This window comes from Schistocerca nitens, chromosome 5 (genome assembly GCF_023898315.1).
Source record: "Schistocerca nitens isolate TAMUIC-IGC-003100 chromosome 5, iqSchNite1.1, whole genome shotgun sequence".
NCBI lineage: Eukaryota > Metazoa > Arthropoda > Insecta > Orthoptera > Acrididae > Schistocerca > Schistocerca nitens.
The window spans coordinates 873,276,126-873,299,285 of record NC_064618.1 but is presented as its reverse complement, the minus strand read 5'-3'; positions in this window follow the sequence as shown (position 1 = coordinate 873,299,285).

The window sequence follows — 23,160 nt, the reverse complement described above, 5'->3', positions numbered from 1 at the left end:
CAAAAATTCTAGGAGAATACACATTATTGAAATTACCAGAATATACTTAAGCCAACCTCTGTGGCTTTCAAAACCCGTCAAAAACAATTTCCTTTACTTCCTTAGTAGGCAATTTTCTCTTGCCTTAAACACATTTCTGACAACAGCATCTTTACGGGTTACAAAAAGCTTCTGAAAGCTCTTCACATTACATCATTGCTTTCAGTTCACTTTCATTCCTCTCTCTTTCTGGTTCGTATTTTAGTTTCTTACTTGAAATACTATCTTTCTTTAGTACAAGCCACTATTTGCACTGATAGGGAAGAAGTAAAGACGATGGCAAAAGTTCTGAATGATGAAGAGGGAGGTTGACAACACGAAATGAAATGGAAGTAGTATTGTGAACAACTTGGGATGCATGGATCTTGTCAAACATCTGACAACGCAAACAATGCATGTCCCCTGAGGCTACTTAGTTACTGCTGTTTAATTGATCCTTCAACATGCATTTCCTTAAATGAATAATGTTTCTTAAGCCCAGAAATATGTGAGACTTAGCATTTTCAAATCTGTAGGCATTTGCATGAGCTTTGGCTACAATTCTAAAAGGTCCCACTCATGCATCAGTAAATTTATACGTCTCAGATATAAGTTTCTTACACTTTTCTTTAGTTTCCACCAGCGCTAGGTCACCTGTCTGAAAACTTGTTGGACTTGCCCTCGCACTGTGCCTTCTTTTCCTTTCCAAAGCCTTCTTCTGAATATTGGCATGTGCTATTTTCCTTTTCTGCCCCAAAGCTATCTCAGTAGAAGTCGGAAATTCTACTAGGTCAAAAAGGAGATTATTAGATCTAATTCCACCCATTAATTCTAATAGTGCAAAACCAATTTCCTTATGTTTCAAATTGTTAATCACTTCTTCAAAGTAGTCCAAGTAATTAGCGCAAGCAGAGTGCTTCTTGTGACAGTATGTTCTACAGAGGCGGTTAAGTTCTTTCATGATCCTTTCACATATGTTTCCCTGTGGAAAATACGCCGAAATTTTAATGTGTTCTATGTTTCTCTTCTTCAAACATTCTTAAAATGCTTAGAAATAAATTGCGTCCCATTATCTGACAAAATTGCTTTTGGCACCCCAATGTTTACAGAAGAGTCTATTTCCAATCTGCTCACTATTACCTTGGAATCTACCTGCTTAATAGGATAAAACCTTACATACTTTGAAAATACATCCACCAACACAAACACATATTCACAACCTCCCCTAGAAACTAGCAAAGGGCCGAAAAGATCAACTGCTATTAAATCTAGTTTCTTCTGAGGTTCCACAGAGTGCATCTCTTCCTGTATAATTCTGTTATTTGCTCGAACCTTTTGACATCTCTCACAGTATTCTAGCATCTTTTGCACTCTACGCCACATGTTATCAAAAATAACTACTGCACATAATTTAGCAATATGCTTACGGGCTCCATAGTCTCCATATTTCCCATGTATGAAATCAATTAATATATCTACATGTTGTTCCGGGAAGCAAATACGCCAACCTTCATTCGTGTTCTTTCTGTGTCTAAAAAGAATATCCTTGTTCACTTGGTAATATTCAGCTAACTTTGGAGAATCAGGGTGACCTATCCTGTTTTTTACCAATTTCAGATTATCGTCCTGGTTTTGTTCCCATCTAAGATTCTTACAAATGCGCTTAATTGGGCCCTCTTCCTGCAGTTGAATGACCGCCAGCAAAATTTCATCACAATTCCTGGTCCTTAATTGGTCTACCCCTTGCGCTTGTTCCATTACGCTTCTTGATAACGCATCTGCCACAATGTTCTCAGAACCCTTAGTATACGTCATGTCATAATCAAATTGCTGTAAATACATAGATCACCTCCTCAGTCTACTTTGCTTGAGCTGACAAGTATCTAAATATGTTAAAGCACTATGAGCAGTGAAATTTATGACTTTATGTCCCAAGAGGTATTGCTCAAATTTTTGCAATCCGAAAATAACGGCTAAAGCTTCTAGTTCAGAAATTCAATAACTTTCTCTGCTTGTTGCAACGTTTTATGGACCTGCTCTTTTCCCACAGTTTCGATCTGGAATAATTCTACTCTCAGACTGTAACCACATGCATCTGATCCCAAACAGAAAGTTTTTAAAGGTCAGGATGGTTCAAAATTTGGCTGTTCACTAGTTCAGTTTGACATTCCAGCACGTTTTTCTTTAAAAGCTCCCTCAGACAAGGTACGTTGAATAACTGCCGCTACATAACTTTGCGATAAAATCTAAAAAGTCCAAACATTCCTCTTAACTCTTTATGTGTGGTTGGTGCTGCCTAATCTCTAAGAGCCTCTAATTTTCCTGGGTCAGGCATAATTCCTTCACTACTAACTATATATCCCAGGAATTTAATTTCTTTCCAAACAAATTCTGTTTTGTCCAATTTCAGTTTCATTCCCCCCATTTTAATTGCATCTAACACCTTGTCTAACAACAGGCAGTGCTCTTCCCAAGTGGGAGTCGAAATTAATACATCGTCCACATAAACTGTAATTCTCCTTAGTAAATGGTCACCTAAAACCTGGGACATCGCCCAAACAAATGCACAAACGCTGATATTTAAACCAAAAGGCACTTCCTTACACTGGTAACATCTCCCCTCAAACAGGAAAGCTGTGTACTTACGAGATTCAGTAGCCAACGGTAGGTTCCAGTAACCACACTTTACATCCATGGATGAGAAAATTTTGCACGTTTAAATTCTTCTAATAATTCTTCTATGTTCTCAGGCCTATCGCTTTCTGGTAAGATAATTTTATTTAACACTCTGACATCCAAAACAAGCCTAATAGAGCCATCCTTCTTAGGTACGACAACCAATAGGTTATTATATACACTAATAGCTTTTTCTATTATTCCCCATTCGCGCATGTTCTGTATCATTTCTCGAACTGCTTCCTTATGTACTTCTGGAACAGCAAATGGTTTTCGAAAAAAATGTATAGCCTCTTAAACAGTCAAATAGCACTCATAATTCCGAACTAGTCCCGGTTGGTCTCAAAACACTCCACAATTCTTGTTGAAAATTTGTTTCAAATCTTGCTTTTGTACGTCTGTCAAATCCGTTAACTCATTTAGTTTTTCCTCAATCCTGATCCAGACATTTTCCATTTCAGAAGGATCCACTTCCTTCTTTTCTCCATATTCATTATAGCCCTCGATTTCCTCTGTGATCCTACGGTACCTTATTGGAATATAACTTTGTTCATTATTTACATATTGTCTTTTACCTATGAAGGGAATAACTAATACTCTAATAATCACACCATTTGTCCCAAAATTAACCCACCCTTCTTATTTGTGTAAGAAATCAACATCTACCAACATTTCAACACTGAGTCCATTAATAATCAAAAAATTTAATACTATTTGTACTGCACTTTCTATGATTGGTAGCAATATCTCCTGTTTAACCACCTTCTTGCTTTTCCCAGTGACCACCACAATTTTCAGCCCAATCATAGGCGTTATAATGATCTGTTTACCTTTAGGGAGAGCAATCACAAAATTCTGGGACACTGCACAAACTTCAGAACCTGTATCTATTAAACAAGGAACCTTTTCCTTAAACACAGTGACTTCAATGATAGGTTGCACAATACATTCCCTTCTGATTACAGACTCAGGCTCCTCTAATAAATTACGCACTACTTCACGTCTGTCAAACCCTACCCTTTCTGTGGAAAGTACACTTAATTTATATGGATCCCCTTTTACTTCATTAACTGTGGTGGCTTTCACTATCCTGTCCACTACAGATAAATCGAAACATCTTTCTAACTTTGCACTCTCTGTACTCACTTTTGTTTCTGCAACCCTGCCCAAGGTATTGCCAGAATTATTTAAATCATCTCCTTCTTCCTCTTCCGACTCTTCTTCCTCACTCTCGCAAACTACTTGATTCAACATATTTACAACGTCCTTTTGTATTTCCATAGTGATAGGTAGTCCCTTGTTTGTTTCGCAGTGCTGATTCACCGCGCCCCCTGACCTGAGTCTCCACTTTCTGTATTTTGTTCCTTCTTAACATGGTTCCTGTGATCTTTATTTGAGCTTTCCCTTTCGCAAAAAAATAAAAAAATAAAAACCTACTGAATTTATTGAATAAGTAAACAGTTTTGTTTTGCAGTGTCATTCTCCTCTACCCTTCTATTTTCTGTTGTGATATCCTCATGCTTTCTTACCCTCATGCTGTTCAGTAGGGCCTTCTTTACAAAGGGCGTCGATAGCGGGTTTAATGTGTATGGTTTCAGTATGCAAACGCTTGGGTCATTACAGACCGCTAATCGTTTCCCTGCTGTATGACGTCATTGCCTCTGACATTTCTGTCACCTGACGGTCGGCCCCCATCCATTACGTCATCGGCCTGCAGCTGACTGCAATAGAAGTATCGGGCTCCATCAACGAACCTATTTCCAGCAGAGCCCCCTCTCCCTCGGTACCTGCCTCTAAAGCTGTTTGTACGCCGTATGCCTACTCTGTTTACATTAACTTCAGCTCTGTTGTCATTTGATCTATAGGAGTCCTAAGATCTCTCCTTGTATTTTCTTCCTCTTTTAAAATATTTTCCACCCTTTCCAAATAATGGATAAACCGGCCACTGTCATCCCAGGGTGCCGATATTATCTTATTCCTCCAATACAATGGCAGCTTGTTCTCTATTAATTCAAGTATTAGAAAGTGGTAACGCACTTCTGTATAAATCTTTTAATGCCGTCCCTCTTGAGATCATACTTTTCCCCTGACCGGAGTTTCTCCAGAATTTCGATTTGTTTTCTTTTTCCCAAATATTCTTCGAAAAATGCCTATTTAAACTCCACTTGTCTGTCGTATTTATTTGAAGCTAAATTACCCCAGATTCTAGCTTCTCCCGTTAGACTACAGGTGATGAATCCAATCTTTTGCTTATCATTCCACACTTTAGGCAAAATATCTTCAAAATCACTCCAAAACACATTTCGATGAACGTCTTTACTGGGTTCAAATCGTAAAAACTGGCGATGGATAACAAAGGCAATTTCAGATGAATCTACAACACTGTTAGATACTATACAGCCACTATGGTTGTTAGTATTTTGCTCTAGTTTCGTTAGTCTACTTTCACGCTCACATAACTGCTCATTCACACCTGTACCGAACTGTTGGAGTTTAGTTTCAATGTTAGTAATTTTACTTCCTATTTGCACACCAAACTTCGGGCATCTTTGATTTGACTTTATAACATAGTGTGACTTTCCTCACAGTGCTTCTCTACATGATGGACCCGTTCATTAACTTCTGATAATTCTAAAATTAACTGTTGCTTTGCTTTGACTGTTGGTTGTCCTCGGCAAATTGCTCAATCTGAGAAGTTAGTGTACTTTTCACTGTTGCAATAGCAGTGTTACATTCTTGTCTAATCAGATTAACCTCACTTCTAATATTATTGCTAAACAAAGCCGTGTCATTATTCTAGGATTCCTTCAATTGAGAAATCTTGTCCTCCATTTTAGCTTCCATTTCCACTGACAAGTAATTAAACCCCTGATCAACTTCAGTGCATAACTCATTTATTTCAGAACCTAATGATGTTTTAATTGTGCTACCCATTCCACTTATTCGACTATTAAGACCTGAAGACATTTCTTTCAATTTCGTGTTCATATCACATCCCATTTCCTTAACATGTGTCAAAATATTTTTCATTATATATATATATATATATATATATATATATATATATATATATATATATATATGTATATGTGTGTGTGTGTGTGTGTGTGTGTGTGTGTGGGTGGGTGGGTGTGGGTGTGGGTGTGTATGTGTGTGTGTGTGGGTGGGTGGGTGGGTGGGTGGGTGTGTGGGTGTGTATTCTAGATATTACATATATACACTATTAACATTTCGGAAACACTATCCTTTGAAACACAAGTTACAGATACTAGTTTCTGCTTTATTTCAGTAACAGAGACTGTCCTATAATTACCATCGGCTTCTACCATGCTCTGTTCATTTTCTATACCATACCTAGAACGAAATGAATCTGGCAAATCATTATCCTCTGTTTATGACACATCAAAACTGAAATTACCAATTCTTGCATCACCTACATAGTCTTCTTTCTCCCCTTTTCCCCCTACTCTCTCCCTGACTACATTATGGTCATTCCTCTTCACCGTTCTGCAAAGTTTCTTGGCACACGCACACGAAACTCTAAGTAGAGCCGGCCGTTGTGGCCGAGCGGTTCTAGGCGCCTCAGTCTGGAACAGCGTGACCGCTACGGTCGCAGGTTCGAATCCTGCCCTGGGCATGGGTGTGTGTGATGTCTTTAGGTTAGGTAGGTTTAAGTAGTTCTAAGTTCTAGTGGACTGATGACTTCAGCTGATAAGTCCCATAGTGCTCAGAGCCATTTGAGCCTCTAGGTAGAACACTACCTATCTTTTGTCCCGTCCGGTTGATTTCACGGCGAGACGACAGTGCGTGTCCGTACGCCAAGCTCTGCTTACGTTAGGGGCCGACGCTTCTGCCACGACTACCAACTGCTCCGACTGACGGTCGGCTGCCGCAGCAACGCCAGCTCTCGGAGTTCAGCGATCGCTGACATCGTCTGCATCCACGTTCCACTTGCTGCCGTTTCTTGACGATACTTCATTTGCACGCGTGTCTGCTGTCCTCATATAGTTCCTTTTACAGAAGCGTGTGAATACTTCACGACGCCAATTGACACTGCTCCTTTTATGAAGTTCCTACACATCCAAAATTAACTATTGTTTTTCCCGGCCGGTAAAGCACCAATTTCGGCGGGACGAGGTTTGATTGTGGCGTAATTGTTTGATCACTGTCTTTCGTCGTACTCTTTACTACAAAAGTTACACTTACCTCAGTACGGCATCAGATCACCAGACCGTTTCTCTGCATACGTAGGTACTGTTCAGACGACGTTAAAAGCAGTGTTGATGAAAAACATTGTCGATACTCACGTTGCAAAGACCGCATAAACTCTAGTAGCAAGCTATAATGTAATATCTTATAACAATTTTCGGGTGGAGGGTGATTGCTTCATCTCTTTAGTAAAAGGTCAAAATTATGACACGGGTGTTTTTATTTTGTAGTTCAACAAAAAATACCTGCCATCAGCCCGAATTTACTTAACTAACGAGATCACTGTTCTCAGTTTACAGTCATGCAATACATTTCACACGCAAAACAGCCAGAAAAACACTGAAGTCGAACCCGAATTATTACGTGATCTACAGTCAATACTCTGCTACTATATCTGAGTTTCGCATTCAGTCCTTTTCAGTGGATTTCTATTGAAGAACCTGCTTGCCAAATATTCCATAAACGAATACGAAACATGCCACGCGGAAATTTTACTAAGGCCGAAAGTTCACACACGGTTCTCACAGTCCAAAAACTTCCAGACTTCGCAAAACTGTCCGTAAATGCCACTGCTATTACGGCCGCACTATCTGGACGCGAGAGGCCAATTATTTCTTCATTTTACACACAATAAAGATGGAAGCGTTCAACATGACCTGCACGTCCGATAGCTAACTAGCTACTCCTCTTCAACCTACTCTCTCCGGTATAGCTACCTAGGAGTGCCTGGGAGTGCTTATGCCTGACTGGTTGATCAGAATGACCAGCCAATCAGAACTATTCATCGAGATTATTCTCGCGCCAAAACTGTCCTACGCCAATCACTATCCACAAATGCATTTACTTCATTTCAACATCCAGATGTTAGTATAATGTTTAACAAAACCAAACGAAAAGGAAACGAATCTTGAAATAAATTTATAAAGCTATTACTCTGCAAACGGCTATTCTGGCTGCCTCCTTACAAAAGCAAGTACACTTAGACATACGTCATCAGCAATGTGGGTAAAATACAACTTTCTCACGACACAGTTACGTAATGGTGTATATAATATAATATTGAAATTTTACGTATGTCCCACATACACACTCTCACTCATTCTCATTCATTCCACAACAACAAAGCAAATAATTAATAATTATTACTTGAATTTTTATCTTACAAAAATGAAAAGTAAATAAACTTTTTAAATGAGAAAATTCTGATTAAATAGTGTTGTCTATTGAGAGTCCAGGAAATGTTTCCTAATGATACCAAAAGATAAATTATTATAGATCCTGAATTTAATCTTAAAAGTGTCGGTTTTTGATTCTTTAAGTAAATTTCTCTAACTATGAAACTATGACAGATAGAAAGCTGAAATTTTTATACAATATTCTCTTGAATGACACAAGGTAATGTACCGATTTTTAACTAGATGGAATTATATTTATTATACACTCCTGGAAATTGAAATAAGAACACCGTGAATTCATTGTCCCAGGAAGGGGAAACTTTATTGACACATTCCTGAGGTCAGATACATCACATGATCACACTGACAGAACCACAGGCACATAGACACAGGCAACAGAGCATGCACAATGTCGGCACTAGTACAGTGTATATCCACCTTTCGCAGCAATGCAGGCTGCTATTCTCCCATGGAGACGATCGTAGAGATGCTGGATGTAGTCCTGTGGAACGGCTTGCCATGCCATTTCCACCTGGCGCCTCAGTTGGACCAGCGTTCGTGCTGGACGTGCAAACCACGTGAGACGACGCTTCATCCAGTCCCAAACATGCTCAATGGGGGACAGATCCGGAGATCTTGCTGGCCAGGGTAGTTGACTTACACCTTCTAGAGCACGTTGGGTGGCACGGGATACATGCGGACGTGCATTGTCCTGTTGGAACAGCAAGTTCCCTTGCCGGTCTAGGAATGGTAGAACGATGGGTTCGATGACGGTTTGGATGTACCGTGCACTATTCAGTGTCCCCTCGACGATCACCAGTGGTGTACGGCCAGTGTAGGAGATCGCTCCCCACACCATGATGCCGGGTGTTGGCCCTGTGTGCCTCGGTCGTATGCAGTCCTGATTGTGGCGCTCACCTGCACGGCGCCAAACACGCATACGACCATCATTGGCCGCAAGGCAGAAGCGACTCTCATCGCTGAAGACGACACGTCTCCATTCGTCCCTCCATTCACGCCTGTCGCGACACCACTGGACGCAGGCTGCACGATGTTGGGGCGTGAGCGGAAGACGGCCTAACGGTGTGCGAGACCGTAGCCCAGCTTCATGGAGACGGTTGCGAATGGTCCTCGCCGATACCCCAGGAGCAACAGTGTCCCTAATTTGCTGGGAAGTGGCGGTGCGGTCCCCTACGGAACTGCGTAGGATCCTACGGTCTTGGCGTGCATCCGTGCGTCGCTGCGGTCCGGTCCCAGGTCGACGGACGCGTGCACCTTCCGCCGACCACTGGCGACAACATCGATGTACTGTGGAGACCTCACGCCCCACGTGTTGAGCAATTCGGCGGTACGTCCACCCGGCCTCCCGCATGCCCACTATACGCCCTCGCTCAAAGTCCGTCAGCTGCACATACGGTTCACGTCCACGCTGTCGCGGCATGCTACCAGTGTTAAAGACTGCGATGGAGCTCCGTATGCCACGGCAAACTGGCTGACACTGACGGCGGCGGTGCACAAATGCTGCGCAGCTAGCGCCATTCGACGGCCAACACCGCGGTTCCTGGTGTGTCCGCTGTGCCGTGCGTGTGATCATTGCTTGTACAGCCCTCTCGCAGTGTCCGGAGCAAGTATGGTGGGTCTGACACACCGGTGTCAATGTGTTCTTTTTTCCATTTCCAGGAGTGTAGTTTATTTACATTCTTAGAGGTTTGAATATACAGTGGCTCAAAGTGACCCGGATAGCGCTTCTCACCGCTAGTATAGCGACAGGTGCGAATGACTCATTGCTAAGACACAGCTGGCTGTTTACTTCACAGCCAACGGCTCCAGTGTTGTGGGATGTACTGCAAGGTAGCTTACTGCAATAAATGTTATCGCGCATTAACTCGCGACGTTACACTGCGGATGCGAAGTACGACAAGTACTCGAAACATATTGCATGGATACGGGCCAAGTCGAAAGCCAAAATCGGGGAAGGTGGTGAATGCTTTCTGGGAATGTCGTTATGCGGTGGTAATATATCATACTCCTAATGGGAGAATCTCTACAAGACCGCATAACTGAAATATTTTCAAAGTATATTTTCTGGTTTCGAGGTGATAAATGAAACATTAGAAGTATCCCGCATACCTCTGCGTGGGCAGGAATCGTGAGTGACTGATTAATTCATCCATACACTTACAGTTGCCATGTATTCCATATCTTCTGGGTAGTCAGATTCCTGGTATCGTAGTGCTTGGAATGTTTCCCGTATCTTCCTAACTTTTGCGATTGTAGTTAAAATAATTTATTTCGCCTGACACGCTACGGATATCAAGACAGTTTCTGCTCCTGTGGTGAAACAGTAAACAAGTAAACCGTTCTACAATTGTATGATCACATCTCCACTTTTGCTAAACGAAGAGAACATTTAAAATCCTTTTTTTTTTTTTTTTAATTTGTGGATGTAGAATGTGGTGAAATTCTCCGACCTGTACCAACTACTGACAGAATCATCACAATGTGGGAACCCATTAAACGTTACACAAAAAGTAATGATGATTGTACCAAATTTATAAACATAGTTGTAAACAACTCTGACGGCAGGAAAACAGATTAAATAGCGGAAATTTATTTGACGTCTTTCCGTCGGTGCAGCTGTTTCAGATTGTTGTAACTTTTTAGAACGCTTTGATCTTAGCATAATGAAACTTACGAGGATGGCAAGACTGTGACTAGTGAAATCGAACAATGTGTGAGCGACAGGTCTCTGGTACTGACGTGAATAAAGTTTTCACGTTAACTTGTCCCAGAACCAGAATAAAGCGTTGAAGATAATCCTGTGAAATTTTATGTGTCACTGAAAAGATAGTCGAGAATTTAAAACTGAAGATCAATTTGCACTGCCAATAGACTCTTGGATGCCTCTTCGTCTAAGTTACGAGCTAAAATTTAAGAATATTCAAGATAAAAATTGACTTGGTTCGGATGCAAATGGATGAAAATATTTGTAAGATGGATATTCTAATGCAAATGATATTTTGATGTAAGGCATATCCATGCAAGGCAACGAAAATAGAACTTGGGTTAATGATTTCTGTACTCGAGAGACAAAAATGTTCACGTTCTGAATTTATTGAAAGCATTCTCGGCCCAAATGCTGATGCATACAGAATTTTTCCCTAATGAAGTTCATATTGGCAGAGGTTGGCAACAAATCTACCACCGAGTTTGTAAAGACAGAACTGTAAATAACAGTGAATTTTAATTTTAGTTGTACAGGAATCATTATGTATGTAAAATCGAATGGATCTTTGCAAAAAGAAGCAAAGGCTGTATATAAATACAAGCAAATAATGTAATATAAAACATTGAAACATGTTTTCAATGTATTACTACTGTCCTATGTAAAAAAAAACTATAGTTGAAATTTTATTTTGTAGGCTTATTTTTGATCCCTTAAGTTGTCTGTAACACGGTGACAACGCTATATACGCCTCGACTTAGAAATTAGTACTTTCTATTTATCGCCTACTTCTGTATGACAAATTAACCGTGATACTGGAGAACTTTACCTCTGCAGAAAATAAAAGGTGTTTCTTACATACATTTTGTAAGCGCCGTATGAAAATACCTCCTAGAGGACACCTGGTAGCATTCCCTCCTTGTTCTCCTCGTCTTAATCTGTTACGTTTCTAGCTATGAGGACGTTAAGAGGCTTGTGTGTACACCACACACATCGATATAATGCACGGTGTCTCATGCACGATTTAACCTTCTCTTGTCACACAGTGACTGACCTGTACTGAGTCTAGCATATTACTGACCCAATGAATGTCATTACAAGAAGAAAGACAAAACACCAATACATTTGGCATTATCGTTCGGGTCGTAATCGAAGTGTGCTGCGCGGACGTCTCTTCGCCGCACTCGAGGTCAGGAACAGCACGACTGAACTCGGCGTTGCACTACGCCTAAAAGGAATACCTCAGACAACAGAACGTAATCTAAAGTAACACTGACTTCAAATAGAGATAACTTTAATTCTGAAGAAAATGTTATTACCCTTCGTCCCACTATCGCGGGATTCATCGCGCTTGTTCATTTATATTCTACTACGGTACGTGAGATTCCGATCCATCCACAAACTTCAATCAGAATCATTATTGAGAAAACCATGGTAAATCTCGTACCTTCTCACCTGCCGCCTCTTATAAATGAATGAGCGTCAAAATCGCTACTCAAGTATCGTTAACTAGTATAAAACCAACTTTCATCCTCTACTCAAAAACAACCAGACTACTGTGAAACCAACAGGCTTTCTTTACACCATGAACTCTTTCACTTTTATTCACATTCTTTGCTTAAGTTACTCAGATTTCATGTGTATGAATATATCTGTGAATACAGAATACCAATTAAGGAATGGATTCGTTCGCCTTAAGGTTGTAAATGAATTATCCTGGTTTATGTAAAGTTTCGTTCAACTCAACAGCGAATTACCCAGTGAGACAGTAGGTTAAGTTGGTTTCCAATAATCATTTAACACAAAAACTACCTGTCTTCTTAAAACAGTTATCACTAAAAAATTCCCACTTGTCCGACATGAGCTAGAATAGGTGCATCAGACAGCTGAATATTTTAGACAGACAGCCTGTAGCATAAAAAGTTATGAATTTATGTTTGATAGCTTGGTCTAATTCAGTAATAATTTTTATATGCAAAAACGATGAAATCCATATTCGCAACGTGAATCTGTTAACGGAGTTCTGTCCAATAAAACGGACTGAGGAGCGTGGAACTGTTTGTTCATGCAACGAATCGCAGCAGATCTGCATTCCATGCTATTCGTTAATCGCTTGCCAGTGATTATAATGATAGATAAAGCACTTCGTACTAATCTTACAAAACAATGCAAGAGAAAAATAGAAGCACTCTCCAGGCTTTGTTATCAAGTAAAATTTCCTCTATGAAGCTTAACCTAACAATGTAAAAGAACCGATCAAAGGTACAAGCAAATTATGTCCTCTTCGTCTGTAATCGTCAAGAACTCTTCATGCTAGATCTTCACTAGTTTAGACATAGAACTTAGTTTCTAAGAGTTGTATGAGCTGCACACTGTAGCTACATAAAATGGAATTCGAAGTGGAGAGACTCAGAGATGGTTTAGGATCCATTTTGCCTTGTTCCTAAGAGCATTACTAATTGCTCATATAGTTTATACTACCAGGGAGCATTTCTATTACACAGACTTTCCACGCAGTAAGGGATGCCTACTACTTTGCACGCTTCATAAAAAAACTATAAAACATCGGTATCGAATCCAGAACCCTTCTAGTGTAAAAAACGTAGAATAGCATGGACTGGTTCACTACCCATCCGAATATTTGGTATTAAGGTTGCTTGTCAGTCTCAAAATTAGCTTTCATTATACGCATGAGGATATTTCCATTGCTGCCCCTTAGGTAGGGCACATATAAAAAAAGCTTAACTTACTAATACCATAATACAGTGACAGAAACTACCCGTACATACCTTATTCTCCACTATGTTTATCAATAGGGTACCGTTAGTACCGGGATTCTACACAATACTAGTTATGTACTACGACTGTGACATGACTTCCGAAATGACAGAGATCAGCAATCAGTCGTGTTTCCTTTCTAGCCTTATTCAAGCAGATCCAGATTTTGGCTAGTGACTACCAATTATCAATGCTAAAAGTTATAAGTCAGGGCATAGTATAAAAAGATTACAACTCATGACATGATCTATATCGCTTGTGCATTACATTACATGTCAGTATTTCAGAGTATCTGTACATACCATAGTAAGTCAACACCTGTTGTTGGGGCTCCCGTCGCACTTCATTCAAGACCACTGCGCAATGAAAGTGCATTTGGCATAGAACACATCGGTTAGCTGTATGGCGCCCTCTATATGAACTACGAAATACGTAACCTTCCCAGTAAAGCAATTATTACCTCTAATGAATCTTAAAATTTGCTTAGGAATAAAACAAAATAACATAAAAGTAAAATTATTGACGTTGCTGTACCGACTTACTGCCACATTTAACAGTTAACCTTAGAAGATGTAGAACTGCCAGATTCACTCCTTGTGAGCCAACTGATTTGCAAGCTTTAAAAAGCGTAGCAAACGTCAATTTCGAAACGAAAATCATAAAATATTTATAAACCACTAGGAGGCACATGAAGTATGCTGTATCTATTGGAATTGATTTGCTTTGAATATCTTTTCTTTTGTACGTTTTCTTAATCGTCGTGACGCGGTATGAGGTTCCTCTTACTTACTCAATAGTTCATAGATAACGCCGAATATAGATAGATCGTTGGTGTGATTTGCCAATCAGTAACGGATATGGAGAGCACTTATCCCTGTCCCGCTTCAAACAGATTTTTAATTATAAATACAATAAAAACAACATACTCAAATGCTGTTATTAACAAATGTGCATGCATCTAAACTAGTATAAATGAAAGATGTTTGACAGATTGAATGATATAACCCTTATTACGTGAATGGCTGATATGTCAATGGCCTGATCATTCATGAAATTGCACCCAACGTTTTTCTGACGACAGTAGATCGATAGCTCTTCAAAGAAGTCGAGAAACCTGAACCTCTAACACCTACGTAGTAATCTCGCAAACACGTCAAGGTCGGCAAATTATGTGTTGGTGTAAGTAAATGAGCAGCCACACTCTCCCCGTGGCATCGTTTCTTCTCAACGCAAGATGTTCCCCAAACCTAATTTCCAGCTTCCTTTCCGTTTGGCTAACGTAACGAGCTCCACACTCTGGGTAAACAATTTTTCAAACCCAAAAGGATGAAAACAATTCTTTGTATCTTCAGTGTGTTTCAAAATACTTCCTAAGTTACTTGTGGTTACAAAAGATACTCTCTCATTATACTTCCTAAAGACAGTTGCAAACCTTATTCTCATTTTTCCAAAGTAAGGTAAACTAACAAACTTAGTATTTTCGTTTGAAATCATAGTACTATAAGGAGCCATCTTATTTTTCTATTTATTGACAATGCTTTTGTATATATTACCTGCAAAGTCATGTAGATAGTTGTTCCTGGGTCTTAGGGGTCTTCTTCTTGGACTTTTCTTGCTGCTCCTTGGGGTTCACTGGCTGGGAGGGCTTCACTGATTCAGTCTTCAGGATGGAGGAGGGTCGTGAAGCCTTACAACCAGCTGCTTGGGGGCACTTTAGCCACTGGTGGGCGTCATCTTTCCCACTGGTGGAAACCTGGGAAGGGAGGGACCCAAGGGATCCCCTATGAGCGAGAAGAGCGGAAAACGTTGGACGCTTCTCCAGCTTAGAAATGGAACAGACATCTCTGATCGTGGTCGGGGGGGGGGGGGGAGGGGTCTGTTGCTCGCAAAGTAGGTGGTGGAGGATCAACAGGGAGGAAATCCCCCCCTCCCCCCATCAAGGGGGCAGGTATAGTCTTCTGGTTCTGAGAGGTGACAGGGGTAGGTGGAGCTGATGGGGCTAGAACAGTTGTAGTGGCGGTGTAAGAGGAGGTCATACGAACAGGATGGAGGTGTTCAAACTTCTGCTAAGCCCCAGTGTAGGTCAGTTGGCCCAGGGTCTTATATTCCGTGATTTTCCTCTCTTTCTGCAAAGTCCTGCAGTCTGGCGAGCAAGATGAATGATGCTCTCTGCAGTGGACACAGATGGCATGTGGGGCACAAGGAGTATTGGGATGTGATGGAAGATCGCAATCTCGGCATGTGAGACTGGAAGTACAGCAGGAAGTACTTCCAGTACTTAAAGCACCGCATTGGGGGGAGGGAGAGAGGGCTTGACGTCACAGTGGTAGACCATCACCTTGATCTTCTCAGGCAAGGTATCAACCTCGAAGGTCAAGATGAAGGCACTAGTGGCAACCTGATTATCCCTCAGATCCTGATTATCCCTCAGATCCTGATGAAAGCGACGGACGAAATGAACACCTCGCCTCTCTAAATTGGCGAGCAGTTCGTCATCAGACTGCAAGAGAAGGTCACTGTGGAATATAATACCCTGGACCATATTTAAGGTCTTATGGGGCGTGATGGTAACAGGACAAGCCCTCCACCTCCCCAAACGTGTCCTCTAAATGCTTCATTGTCCTGAAAGACTCCCCATTAGCTCATGTACATACTAGGTACCAGGGAAAATAAGCTTTACTGCCATCTTTAGCCTTTCGTTCGTCCCATGATGTGTCCAGGGAGGTAAATGATGTGGAGTCATACTTACGCACATTGAATTGGCCACAAGCAAGAGAAGGTGTGCCACACTTCATTTAGTGTCAACTTACCTGATGCCACCCACTCTGATCAAGGGCCCTCCACACGGGCGCCTCACAGCCGCAGCAAGGGCCATCTGGCAGGATGCCCATTGCCGGGAGTCCCAATGCCACAGGGAGATAGGCATCTACCCCTTGGCACATGCGAGGCATCAGCAGAGCATTCCCTGTGTTGTCAGAGGGCTACAACCAACAGGGTATATGGCGGACCCACAACAACAGACTGGTTACCGTGCTGGATATCAGGCGCATGGTCGCCGTCGTCGCAGAAAGCGACGCTGCATAGGGCATGGTGGAAACTGTACCCAGGAATGTATCTGCGTCCAAGGGATGGAGAATGAGTGGAACTGCAATGCGTTGACGAGAATGAAGGCTAATGATCTCAACGCACTATGGACATGAGGCACCACGTAAGGCACCCTTCCGCAGTTGGCTTGCTCTTCAGGAAAATTTGGAAATATGGAGGTCAAACCAGACAGGGACCATCACATAAAGGCCCCTCTTACGACAATTTAAAGGAAGACGTTGAGATGGATGAAAACGAAGTGGACTTCATTTCAGGAATAGGTGGCATGGGATGGGGGTTGAGATGGAAAACAGAGTGGGTGCCAAGAGAAACTTGTTGTAGGGTACACAATTACTGGGAAGGGTGAAGTACAATAGTGAGGAATAAGATGATGTCTTCGGTGGTGGGAGTTGGGAGGAATGAATTATTAGAATGGATAGGTTGATCAGTGGGGCAAACAGATACTGCTAGTTATGGTCTGACAGGTGGGAGTTCAGCCTGGGAATTGACTAAGTAGTAGTGCGGGCACCATCACAGGTTTGGCAGGTGGGAGGGAGGTGAGGTTGGGATAGTCTTTGAGGAAGTGGCAGTCTTTACAGTAAGGAAAAGTGGGGAGATTCTTACAGCCAGGAGTGAGATGGTCATTAGAAACCAGACATTTTTGGGGATGGTGTGACTGGGGGGGGGGGGGGGGGGTTGGGAGAGTTGGACCTTATACTGGCATACTGGCGGTTGAAAATCAGTCCTAGTGTCACGAGGTAATCGATGGAGGTGGCAGAGTATGAGTCAACAGACTCCTTAGTTAGTCACAAGTTAGCAATTCTTCTAAAGGAGTAGTCCAACAAGTTGAAGGTCGATGCACGACTTAATCTTCTCTTGCCATCCAATGATTGACTTGCACTGAGCCTAACAGGTTTGTGATCATATGTACATCATCACCAAAAACATCTGTGCAGTTGACATTATTGTCCGTCGGACGTTCAGGTAGTTGATACTGTGGGATTGGAACACTTGCACAGAGTGAAATTTGCACAGAGCGTCACTTGCCCGGAGCCTAGGCCTCTTGTCAGTCTAACTAGCTTTTCACACGTACAGGGGCAGTTAGAAGCTTAGCAGTTCAGCAAAGCACATGTGTCGTGGCAAATTTATTTTTATAACTGTTCTATTAATGAGGACTGAGAGTTAAATTCAATATAATAAGAACTGACAATGAAATTCAATATAATTAGAACTGTTAGTGAAATTCAACATCTCGTTTAACATATTGATGACGCTAAGAACGAGGGGGGAGGGGGGTGCTGAGGGCGGGGGCGGGGGGGGGGCAGCAAAGTAAGAAACATAGTATTTTTACGACTATCTTATGACTGCCATTTTAAGACGAAATATAAACTGACAAATTTATGTACCTTTTTAACATTTTATTTAGACGTTAAACATAAGAACGTGCAATGTCAGTGAATATACCTTATTTTGCTTTTCTCTAAACGAGCAATGTCTGCTACCGCTTTCCGAGTAATGCTAATTCGAAGACAATCTCGGAAGTTGAAGTCTGCCAGCTAACTTCGGATGGTGGATTTCGTTCTCTTCATTGTGTAAGAATGAAGCATTTGCATGTAAGTCTAAAAATCGACATAATAGTAGCTGCAGACTTTTAAAGTCATTAAAATTTGCATTGAGGAAACAAAAGTCTACGAGACTAATTTTGCTATGAAACTAATCAAGCAAACGCAGATGTATAAGCTGTAGCCGAGTTTCCACACTGTCAACATAACACGAAAATAACTGAAACTCTTTGCAAGCTGAGAAGCAGTATGGTAACTTGAACTAACTTCAGATTCACTCGTTGCGTGTTTGTCTTGTAAACTAAATATATTTCCATAGCGAAAAAGTTGGGAAAATTATTGAGACGACTATTACTCTGTTGCCATACGATGAATACTTCTTTCAGTCATATCGGTTAGAAGCAATTTTTTTTTTCCATCTACATCGGCTTCTGCCGGTTCACCTTCTAAACGTCCACAATGTTTTGCTTGGAGTCTATTGTAATTCTGTAAACTGAATTCGTTGTATTCAAAGTTTTGAAGCACAGTAATAGAACACTAAGCATATCAAGACACCATCGCATACAGTAAACATATAGACTAGGCATCCTGCACTGATACGTTAATGTTTATTTGTCTCGCCGATTTTGAGTTCTTAACCCGCCCCTCATGTTACTTTTCATCCCTTTAAAAACACCTACTCTCCATTTCAAGGAAGACTCAGCCCTAAAACTTCAGAATTTTTTTAAAAAATTTAATGGCTATTCCACATCTTTGGAGTATTTACTCTTAGATCCTAAAATTATTTTGCTCTATTTCAATTAAAAATACGTCTATGAAATGTTTGAAATACGGACTGCGTAAGGGGCTGCGGCACACCAAAACATGTCAAAGATACTTTTTGATTTATATCACCATCAAAGAGAACCATAGCTGCTCCCATCTTGGCATAAACTAGAACTGAAAAAAAACAAGTTGCAAAATTTCCAGGAAAATGTGAAGCGAATCAATTGGCAGCCAGTCGTTGGAAATCAGCTACTTTGCCTGTTGACTGTGTGAATATAAATTTAGAGAATTCCCTGAAGTCCAGTTCAGTACAATCAACAAGCTCCAAAGAAATAGGCATTGGCATGCAATCAGATATACCTACTATTGCACCTTCTCAAGAAGACTGTGAGTAGATTTTTTTCAGTAAATGCAACAGAAAGACTACCCAGATCTTCAAATTACAAGAAGAAGCTTCATACAAGTAGCATGGGAAAGCGTTATGGTGACGGTGAATTTTAATGGCTATGTGTCTTGCAGTAATATTCACTTTTTGATGAAATGTTAAAATCCATTTCACCATAAGTTCTTTCTCAAAGCACAGTACCAAATTTAGTGTCATAAATATTAACCAATCTGAATGAAATTATTGCGTGAAGTAGTCTTGTTCGAAATCCTGTGTTTCCAGAATACGTCACAGGTCGGTGTATCCTACTTTTGGAACACCGTGTCCGCTACCTACAGTGTACTGAGCACCGTAAAAATCTCAACACATTCCGTCTCCGTACACGTGTCACTCCATGTGTGTGTGTGTGTGTGTGTGTGTGTGTGTGTGTGTGTGTGTGTGTGTGTGTGTTAGGAACGTGATATGCCTTGGCTCACATACGGTATGGGGGTCTCTCAGCCGCACTTCTGATGACGTCAGGAGCACCTCAACTAAACTCGGCGCCGTACGAAGCGCAAAATGAATACCTCAGAAACACAAACAGAACATCAGAACATAATCTGAAGAAACATTGATTCCAAATAGAGACAACCTCTCTTCCCACTAACGCGAAATTCGTCATGCTCGTTCATTTACATTTTATTACGGTTCAGGAGTATCCTATCAGTACACTAACTTCAATCAGATAAAATAGTGGAAAATCTCGTACAGTCTCACTCTGCACGTGGCCAAACACTATGGCTACCAGGTGTTGAGGAGAACGGGTGAAGGGCGTGTAACAATGAGTCGTTTTAAAATTGAGCACCTCTTGCAGCATCGGCAGGACAGAAAGGCCCACCTCTCAGCAGGTATTTGGTTCTCAATTTCTTTTCAGTTTGTGAACAGTGGTATTTATTCTGTGATTAGGGGCCATTTATTTTAGAAGGCGTCTCTAAAGATTCATGATCTGGTCAGAATTTGATATTCTACCCTGAGCTGACTAGTTGTGTGTAGCATTGTAGGCTCAAAAACATGGCAGAGGAAGATTCGTTGCTGTCCGTACGTGGCTATGATGAATAAAAGTAATTTTCATGGATTAAGGTGAAATTCCTACCCCCATGAACCATGGACCTTGCCGTTGGTGGGGAGGCTTGCGTGCCTCAGCGTTACAGATGGCCGTACCGTAGGTGCAACCACAACGGAGGGGTATCTGTTGAGAGGCCAGACAAACGTGTCGTTCCTGAAGAGGGGCAGCAGCCTTTTCAGTAGTTGCAGGGGCAACAGTCTGAATGACTGACTGATCTGGTCTTGTAACACTAACCAAAACGGCCTTGCTGTGCTGGTACTGCGAACGGCTGAAAGCAAGGGGAAACTACAGCTGTAATTTTTCCCGAGGGCATGCAGCTTTACTGTATGGTTAAATGATGATGGCGTCCTCTTGGGTAAAATATTCCGGAGGTAAAATAGTCCCCCATTCGGATCTCTGGGCGGAGACTACTCAAGAGGACGTCGTTATCAGGAGAAAGAAAACTGGCGTTCTACGGATCGGAGCGTCGAATGTCAGATCACTTAATCGGGCTGGTAGGTCAGAAAATTTAAAAATGGAAATCGATAGGTTGAAGTTAGATATAGTGGGAATTAGTAAAGTTCGGTGGCAGGAGGAACAAGACTTTTGGTCAGGTAAATACAGGGTTATGAATACAAAATCAAATAGGGGTAATGCAGGAGTAGGTTTAATAATGAATAAAAAAATAGGAGTGCGGGTAAACTACTACAAACAGCATAGTGAACGAATTATTGTGGCAAAGATAGACACGAAGCCCATGCCTACTACAGTAGTACAAGTTTATATGCCAACTAGCTCTGCAGATGGAGAAATTGATGAAATGTATGATGAGATAAAAGAAAGTATTCAGGTAGTGAAGGGAGACGAAAATTTAATAGTCATGGATGACTGGAATTCGAGAGTAGGAAAAGGTAGAGAGGGAAACATAGTGGGTGAATATGGATTGGGGGAGAGAAATGAAAGAGGAAGCCGCCTGGTGGAATTTTGCACAGAGCACAGCTTAATCATAGCTAACACTTGGTGCAAGAATCATAAAAGAAGGTTGTATACATGGAAGAATCCTGGAGATACTAGAAGGTATCAGATAGATTATATAATGGTAAGTAAGAGATTTAGGAACCAGGTTTTAAATTGTAAGACATTTCCAGGGGCAGATGTGGACTCTGACCACAATCTATTGGTTATGAACTGTAGATTAAAACTGAAGAGACTGCAAAAAGGTGGGAATTTAAGGAGATGGGACCTGGATAAACTGAAAAACCAGAGGTTGTACAGAGTTACAAGGAGAGCATAAGAGAACAATTGACAGGAAAGGGGGAAAGAAGTACAGTAGAAGAAGGATGGGTAGTTCTGAGGGATGAAGTAGTGAAGGCAGCAGAGGATCAAGTAGGTAAAAAGACGAGGGCTAGTAGAAATCCTTGGGTAAAGGAGGAAATATTGAATTTAACTGAAGAAAGGAGAAAATTTAAAAATGCAGTAAATGAAGCAGGTAAAATGGAATACAAACATCTCAAAAATGAGATCGACAGGAAGTGCAAAATTGCTAAGCAGGGATGGCTAGAGGACAAATGTAAGGATGAAGAGGCTTATATCACTAGGGGTAAGATAGATACTGCCTACAGGAGAATTAAAGAGACGTTTGGAGAAAAGAGAGCCACTTGTATGAATATCAAGAGCTCAGATGCAAACCCAGTTCTAAGCAAAGAAGGGAAAGCAGAAAGATGGAAGGAGTATATAAGAGGGTCTATACAAGGGCGATGTACTTGATGACAATATTATGGAAATGGAAGAGGATGTAGATGGAGATGAAATGGGAGATACGATACTGCGTGAAGAGTTAGACAGAGCACTGAAAGACTTGAATCGAAACAAGGCCCCGGGAGTAGACAACATTCCATTAGAACTACTGAAGGCCTTGGGAGAGCCAGTGCTGACAAAACTCTACCATCTGGTGAGCAAGATGTATGAGACAGCCGAAATACCCTCAGACTTCAAGAAGAATATAATAATTCCAATCCCAAACAAAGCAGGTGTTGACAGATGTGAAAATTACCGAACTATCAGTTTAATAAGTCACAGCTGCAAAACACTAACTTTACAGACGAATCGAATAACTTGTAGAAGCCGACCTCGGCGAAGATCAGTTTGGATTCCGCGGAAATGTTCGAACACGTGGGGCAATACTGACCGTACGACTTATCTTCGAAAATAGATTAAGGAAAGGCAAACCTACATTTCTAACATTTGTAGACTTAGAGAAAGCTTTTGACAATGTTGAGTGGAATACTCTCTTTCAAATTCTAAAGGTGGCAGGGGTAAAATACAGGGAGCGAAAGGCTATTTACAATTTGTACAGAAACCAGATGGCAGTTATAAGAGTCGAGGGGCATGAAAGGGAAGCAGCGGTTGGGAAGGGAGTGAGACAGGGTTGTAGCCTATCCCGGATGTTATTCAATCTGATATTGAGCAAGCAGTAAAGGAAACAAAAGAAAAATTCGGAGTAGGTATTAAAGTCCATGGAGAAGAAATAAAAACGTTGAGGTTCGCCGATGACATTGTAATTCTGTCAGAGACAGCAAAGGACTTGGAAGAGCAGTTGAACGGAATGGACAGTGTCTTGAAAGGAGGGTATAAGATGAACATCAACAAAAGCAAAACGAGGATAATGGAATGTAGTCGAATTAAGTCGGGTGATGCTG